Raw genomic sequence first — 8,432 nt, 5'->3', positions numbered from 1 at the left:
TGTAATTCACTGGGACAAAAACAAGAAATGACTATGAGCCGAGAGGTTGAAGCAGTTTGAATTTGATGAGGACCTCCCTCAGGCTCAAGTCACACAACTTTGGACCCTCCACCAACCCATGATAGACCAATGCAAAGCAATATCTGTCATGGCTAAGTCATTTCTGACCCATAGCTTCTCCCCACTCTCCCCATTGTCCCTGTGGGCTAGACCTGCTATCATCATGAGATGTCTGCTACATGAGGCACACTAACCTGTCAAGAGTATGCAATTTTGCACCTATCCAATCACAAGTATATCCACTTCACCAGGACGCCAGTTGAGAATTAGGCAAATGTTCACATATTGTGAGTTTTGGAACTGTGCTATCTGGCAAAATCCAAGTGTACAAAACAGAAATCTTGCCTCAAAGTTTACAACTTATATAGTAATAGGAATGACCACTCAAAACAGCCAAATGATGTGGGTTTCTTTCCCATAATTGTTAGTGGGACAGGGAGTCCCTCCCGATAAGGTTGTTGCAATTTAGTTCAGCCGCAACTAACTTGAGATGACTGACAGCAGGTCAAGGGCCATTAAAGAATGTTTAACCTTTAAACAGCTAAATTACACATGAGCATTCCCAGATCAGCGCTTGTTCTGTAGCATTCCACACAATGCCCCCGTGCTCTCTTCGCTTATTCTGCCTCAGCCTGCTTGTCAGAAGCTGTCTGCCTTCTTTTGGAAGTGATTTTGGATAATGACCAGTCCGACAAACACCTTCGTAGCAAGGGGCAGCTCTCTGACTCTAGAACAATATGGTCCAGGTGCCTTTCATGGCTCATTGGACACGGTACACTGGCCTGGGATTCACCTGTTCCACCTGCTGTTGCCCATTAACCACACAGTTGCAGTTCCTGCCTGTAGCTCATCAACGTTAAAAATGTATTAACTATTCATCACTTTGCAAGGACTCCTTCCTCTCTGCTAAGCCTCTGGTTTTCATCCAGCATGTGGCTTGTAAAAATTCTGCCACCTCTCCCTTATTTCCCAATCACATTTCACACAGGTCCCATGCTTCAAAGCCACAGGAACACACACCACCCTTAAATATCAGGGATGTGATAGAACATCCTCAACTGACTCTGGCAGAGTGAAATTGTTGTGGGTTTTGAAGGGTTCCCGTGGTGGAAAGAGCCTGGAAGGTCCTTCTCTTCTTGCTGTTGAGCATGTAAAACCCCTTAAGCAATTCTCAGAATCTCACCGAAGGCAACAGCAACGCAACATCTGTTTTTCTTACACTGTTTGATGGAACAATGTCAACATCTTGAATGAAGACAATGATCATTGTTTATAAGAGGGGTGGGGAATCTGTGGCCCTCCAGGTGCTATTAGAATCCATCTCCCACCCCACCCAGTGATCAGGGATTATTGGAATTGTAGTCCAAGAACATCTGTAAGAGCCACATGTTCCCCATCTCTGGTTTAAAGCCTTGACCTGACTTTGCTACCCATGAGGTGCTGCAGGATCCAAAATTATTAGTCGGACTGATCTCAACACTAATTAAACAAGCTTTTTCTATTCATAACATGACCTGAAAGCAGACACACCTCTCACACTGTTACCAGGCAACTCGAGGCATTTTTAGAAGCCATTATTGGGATCCATCTCAACCTGGCACACTTCTGCTCCCGAAATAGTCTTGGCCATTCTGATGGAGGATGATCCGTACTGTAGTAACATCCAGATGGTGCTATTGCAGTGTAGGGTGCAGGTGGTCTGCTTCTGACCACAATTTAAAGTGTTGTTTTTATCTTGAAAACTTAATGTATATTTAACAAACTAAGCCTACAATCCTATAACAATTTACCTGGGAATAAGCCCCATTGTGGTGGTGGGCACCCACAATCCTGAGGGCGAGATGGCATCCCGAAGGTTTCCCCACTACAGCTGAGCCTTGCTAATTCATGACAGACCAGTATCCATGGACCAGCCCTGACCAACATGGAATGTGGCAAAGCTACAAAATGTCCGTAACCCCAGGAGCAGCAGAAGGTGGTGTGTATTCTACTGTGCCTATGCATGAATAGTGGTCGCTCCATTAGTTTTAAGACATATGAGGATTTGATTTTGCATGGGGGCAAGAAATGAAGCTGTGCATAGTATACACCAGTGCTCAATGCTCCCCTCTATAAAACTAAATCCACAACTGAATGCCTGATTGGGAATAAGATTGCATTTGTTGCACCACTGGTATATAACACTATTTATGAAATTTCACAACACCTGGTCTAATTTTATTTCATATGCTACCACCCAGAACATGGAACAGGCTGTCAAAAACCCATAGGAATCTATGCACTGATGTTTTCATGTCACTTGAAAGTCACCTTTTTTCTTCTTCTTTTGTATGCATTTGTATCAATGGGCTAAGTTTGAGTTTTGCAAGGGGAGAAGGGGAAAGGGGGGACTCAAGTCATGTCAATGTTTGTAATATCTTTCCTCTTTTTCCAGGAAACGTCCTCTTTTTCATGGGTAGAGTCCTCATAGCGCTCCATAGTTAAAAGTAGAAGTTGGCAAATGTAACCTCTTTTTTTGCTTTTCAAAATACAGCAACCTCATGTTTGCTGTATTATTCTTCTAAAACTAATGTACATTTTTTAAAAAAATCACTATGCTATTATGAATGAAATCTATTTAATCTTAGCTGAGTTTATGTAATGTGTGTTTTGAAGCTGTTGTTCTATGTACTGTTATATACTTGTATGGATTAAGATTGTTCATTGGCATATTAAACTATTTACATGTGTGTGTGCGTGTGTTAAAAAAAACCTAAGCTTCTATTTATGCTCATGGCATAAATAAATAAATATACAACTTTCTTATTTACTTATTTGTAACCGGATCTATGCTTCGCTATGTAACCTGATATATTAATGCCAAATGCAAAATAAATACAGAACCAGAAAGATATACACTCCATTAAAATGGCATGTTATCAGCTTTGGAAAACAAAAAAATTATTCATCCAGCACTGAAAAGACTATTAAACTAGTGCCAGATCATTCTCCCCAGGAAAGGCATTCTAAAGATTGGGCAACTGATGCCATCACTACCAAAAAAAAAACCCGTCTGGAGGTCACCATCCATCTTACCTCCAAAACAAGGGGACCTAAAGAAGGGCTTCTGAGGCAGATCTCTGCACCTTGGTAGGTTCATATGGGAAGAAGTGTCCTTCAGTAACACTAGTCCTAAGCCACAAAGGGCTTCAAGTGGTCAGTACCAGCACTGTGAGTTTTATTTACCGTATTTTTCACTCTATAGGACGCACCTTTTCCCCTCCAAAAATTAAGGGGAAGTGTGTGTGCATCCTATAGGGCGAATGCAGGCTGCGCGGCTAAGCCCAAAGCCAGAACAGGGAGACGGAGCGCTCCGTCTCGCTGTTCTGGCTTGGGGGTGGCTGCGCGCAAAGCCTCTGCAGGGCAGCAGGGTGAAGGCACCTCGCTGCCCTGCAGAGGCTAGAAAGGCTGTTCCCAAGCCAGAAGAGCGAGACGGAGTGCTCCGTCTAGCTCTTTTAGCTTGGGGATGGCTGCGCGCAAAGCCTCTGCAGGGCAGCGGGGTGCCTGCCCTGCAGAGGCTACAAAGGCTGTCCCCGAAGCCAGAACAGCCAGAACAGCTTGGGGGTGGTAGCCACCTAAAGCCTCCAGAGCACAGTTTTGGGTGAATGCACCTTGAACGCATCTTGATTTAGAGGGGGAGAACAAGGGGGGGGAAATTCCCCTGTTCTCCCCCTCCTATGGTCAGGTGCATCCTATGAGCCGGTGCGTCCTATAGAGAGAAAAATACAGTATTTAAAATGTCTACCCACTCCACTTAGGGGGGCTTTCAACAGTTTTAAATCACGATACAATAAAATATATCAAAGCACAAAATATTTTAAAAATGCATAAATATACAACATATGTGTCTGGAAGTGAACCAAGAACTAGTGCAACTGCTTCAGAACTGGCAAGACCCCAATCTGAACCTGCCCAATCCCAGCCAGCAATTGAGGAACAGTATTTATTTTTTGCACCAACTGAAGCTTCTGAGCAGGTTTCAAAGGCAGCCCCATATGCAACACATTATAGTAATCCAAATGGGATGTTACCAGAGTAAGGATAACTGTGGACAGGCTATATAAGTAATACGATGCTTAGAAATCAGGGGGTGGTTTCTGGTAATTTTATATAATTATGGGTAGCATTGTGCAGGCACCTGTAGCTAAAATAGCTTTCTGTGTATGCAAGGTATTGGTTCGTATGCTCTATTTTATCTATTTATGCCTCACTTTTCAGATCTTTAGTGGAGCCTCTAAGACCCCTAACAACAATAACAAAAGCTATTTAAAATAACAATTCATCAAAAGCTGAAACTCACCTAAAAATCACAGGCAGTGCATAGTGGCAATAACACCATTAAAAACAGAAAACAACCATTATGACCCCTAATAAAACAAATCATTGGAATGTGTACCTAAAAAAGAATGTTTTTAATTGGGGGCTAAAAGCAGGAGGAAGGGGCTACCCCAATTTCTTGAGGCAAGACGCTCCAGAACTTTTGGGCACCATGACTGAGGAAACCCTACCCCTTGTTGCTCACCAACTGCAGCTTAGATGGAGACGGGATATGTAACAGGGGGCAGGGGCCAAACTTCCTCTGAAGAGAAAAAAACATGACAGCTGAAGCAGTCATTCAGGTATCTAGGTCCCAAATCATTTATGGGAAGCTGTGCCCTGCCCTCCGGATGTTGCTGGACTACAAACCTCAACACCCATGACCATTATCTGTGTTGAACACAAAGACTACAGCCTCCCCACTTCTGTTTGTAAAGGCTAAGACAAGCACTTAGAATGAGGCCCAGAAGCAAACTGGAAGCCAAATGGAAGTTGGTACAACCTGTTACATGAACCTGAATGTGAACTCCTATTGCAGTCTAGCAACTATGATTTTTGTCAACAAAGGTTTCTGGAGTCTTTTCAAAGACAGCTCCACAAAGAATAACTTTCATTACTATAACCTGTAGGTAGCTATGACACACATAACTGTGGCCAGATCTGCCTTTACCAGGAAAAGATGCTGTTGATGCACTAGCCACAGCTGTGAAGAAGAACAACAGCATCATCATTCCTGGATAGAGTGACCCCCTTTTATTGAGGAGCAAACATGACCAAGCAGCACTACCAAATTATGGATTGTTCCTTATAGGGGAGTGAAAACCTACCCTGAACTGGCTGAATACCTATTCCCAGACTGTCCTCATGCCATCCCAACATAATCTCCATTTCGTCTGGCTGAATTCTGAAAGAGGGTTTAAAACTAGAAGGCTGGGTTTCTCCGCATAAGCATTTAATTACATTCTAATGGCACATAATTACACTGCAGTGAAATGTTTTGTAGTCTCTTATGTTAATTATCTCTTCCAGCTGAGGAAATATGGAAAGTCATGATTTCACAGATGTAATGGCCTGGATCCAAGAGGTATGGAATCTAGAATTAATCATGCACAAGTTACTTGCTCCGCAGGTTTCATTCAGATTGAGTCTGGATGCAGAGCATCGTCTGTTTTGGAGTCACTTTTTTTGAGACACAGTTGAAGGCAATTTGAAAGCAAGGCCACTGCTCAAGGTATGTGTAGCTATCTCACTTTTGACTCTGATAAACAGGTTTTCCAGATTTTTGATGTCGTTTCAAAGCTTGATTTACCAGAGGCTGAGGCTTCATCTTCTTCCATCTTAATGTCCTTCTGTTTCAACAGCATCTCACTTTATACATTTATTTCTGCTTTATTTAGTTCTTTGGATATTGTACACTCCCAGCTTCTCTGAATGTGGGAGTACCCAGGGCTGTTTGGTTTGTTCAAAGCAGCAAACAACAATGCTACCTTGAGCCCACATTCATAATGCAGATTTGTTATCATGCCAATTAGCTCTAGGACTCATGTTAGCATGAATATAATGATGGAAATAAAACATGAGGTTTAATCTAGAGAAGATAACAGATGAACCCAAGGCATCCAGCCATTGACAGAGAAGACTGTTGTTGCCCATGTGCTCCATCATTCTGTTCTCACTGTGACCAAACTGATGCCTATGGGAGCCCATAAGCATGAAAGAAGTTCAATAGTACTCTCACAAAAACAGGAAGCACAATTCATTTGTGACACTTCTTAGAATATTTGGGGCTATTTTCCATCCTGCACTGATTATGCCAACAACTTTTCCCACACACATTTCTATTCTAATGGCAGATATCATATTCCTCTTCCAGCAGGACATTTTAGCCTTATAAAGCCTCTACTAAAACTCCTTTCTGTATCACTTATCATTGGATCTATTTGTAACTCATAAAAATATACTCTGTTTTTCGATGTTTGAGATAAAGTGCTTTATATGGGTTTGTAGTGTTTCTTATTCGTTCTGAGTTCTTTTCTTTTCTTTTCTTTCTACAGGTTGAATAGCCAGGGATGAGCTACAGCCTATAACTATTAGACATCAAATAAATATTTGCCCATTTGGGAAGACTGATGTATTTCATATCCCAAGTGAATATTTCCCCTTAAATTGCTTTCTCCCCCACCTCACATTTTGGCTAAAAAAACCCCAAAACCTTTGTCATTTTGCATTCACTTTGTAAACACAGAGTAACAACAAACTTATTTCAGTTGGATCAAATTTAACAGTAACCTACAATAATGCTTACCATCCAGTAATGCCAGAATGCCTTCAATCATCTACATAATCTGCTGTGTAAATCTGACATAGTAACGCTAACTGTTGCACTGAATGGACATGTTTCAAGGAATATCAGTGTTCTGATTTATTTTTCATATTCCTTTTGACTGGGATATCAATAGATCTTTGACACTAAGTAGAATAATATTTTTGAAGGAAGGCCTCCAAGGAAAACTCAGGATGCCCTAGGAACTGAAGTCAGTGCTTAAGCAGGTAACACCTGTCACTCTGTTAGCACACAGCACCATTAATGAAACCAGGTGGCAGATTTGAACAGACACCTGAAACCACTGTTAGAAGCTCCCGTAGAGCATAAGCAAATGGAATTAGAAACGTCTCAACTGTGAGGAATGGAAAATTACTTGGTACTGAGAATTTGTGGGAACTTTTTTTTATTCTCAAGAGTTGCAGAGAGAGGCAGTATGTGACACAGGAGGAGGGGGGAAGACATTTGTTTCACATTAACAAGTGATACCACTTACTATGGGAAACGGATGGTGGACTCTGCCAAATAATTTTTTTAAAATAGTCATTTCAGAATATATTCTTTCACGATCCATACAGGGGTTCCCAAAGTGTGGTCTATGGACCATAAGTGGTCCATGAGCTTTATTCAGGTGGTCCATGACTCTGTGGAGTGGCGGGTACAGAGGGGTTATGTGTGTTTGAAGAACAGTGTTCACAGCAACTGCTCCATCATTCTTACGACTCAGGGGTCTGCCCAAAAGGTGAACAGGACCAACCAAATGTGTTGGTGGAGGATGAGACTCTGCCTTGTTTAGAGGAATAAATTTGGTGCTGGCAGTAAGATGGGAGAAGGTCGTGAGTGGGGAAAAGAGGCTGAAAAGGTAGTTCAGTGAAGTGGAGAATCAATGCATGGGAATGAAGGAAGCAGTGAGAAAAGGAGGAAGAAGCTAAGAGACAGAGCATGCGAAAGAGTGACTCAGGGTGGGAGTTGTTGTCAGTTTATAAAAAAGGAAAGTAGTCCACATCGAAAAATATTCACATTTATTTTTAATTATATTTTTATTGCATGCTTTGTTTCTTAATGTATTACACTGTATTAAAATTAGAATTCATCCATATATAACCTAATACGGCACATTACGATTGCTGAACACTAGGCAGAGAAACCATGAAGTGGTCTGGCAAGACATTCAGCCATTTTCAAATGGTCTGATGGGGAGCGGGGAGGTAGAGGACTTTGGGAGCCACTGCAGTAGAAAGTTTAAAGGTTGCAGCTTTTTACAGGGGCAGCTTCCTTTTGAAGGAAAGTATTGGTGTATCTGTGACGACACTTTATTTGCAATTACACAGTCACTGCTGAATTAGAAGCAAGCTCATGTCCCCAGTAGCAAACAGCATAGCCTTGAAGGTGCTGCCTATTTTCCTCAAGGACCCTGCCATGCGGGTGTGGTGCATCAAACCCAGCAGCCACCTGAAATCAAAAGTCATTGGAGAACATCTGCTGTCCATTAATGCCTTTTAAGGAAACCTCCTCAGTCATTAGACTAGATAAAAGTTTGTACATGACAACCGAACATCTCTCTACAGTTCTCTGCATGCATTTTGACATTACAGTGTCGTAAATGTACGTGTGTTTTATCACACTGCATCTTGTGCCTCAAATATGAATATTTTCAGCATTTGAAAATTCTGCACACACTCGCAATTTACAT

Source organism: Podarcis cretensis (assembly GCF_951804945.1).
Source record: "Podarcis cretensis genome assembly, chromosome: 2".
In the NCBI taxonomy this organism is placed as follows: Eukaryota; Metazoa; Chordata; class Lepidosauria; order Squamata; family Lacertidae; genus Podarcis; species Podarcis cretensis.
This window is presented reverse-complemented; position numbering follows the sequence as displayed.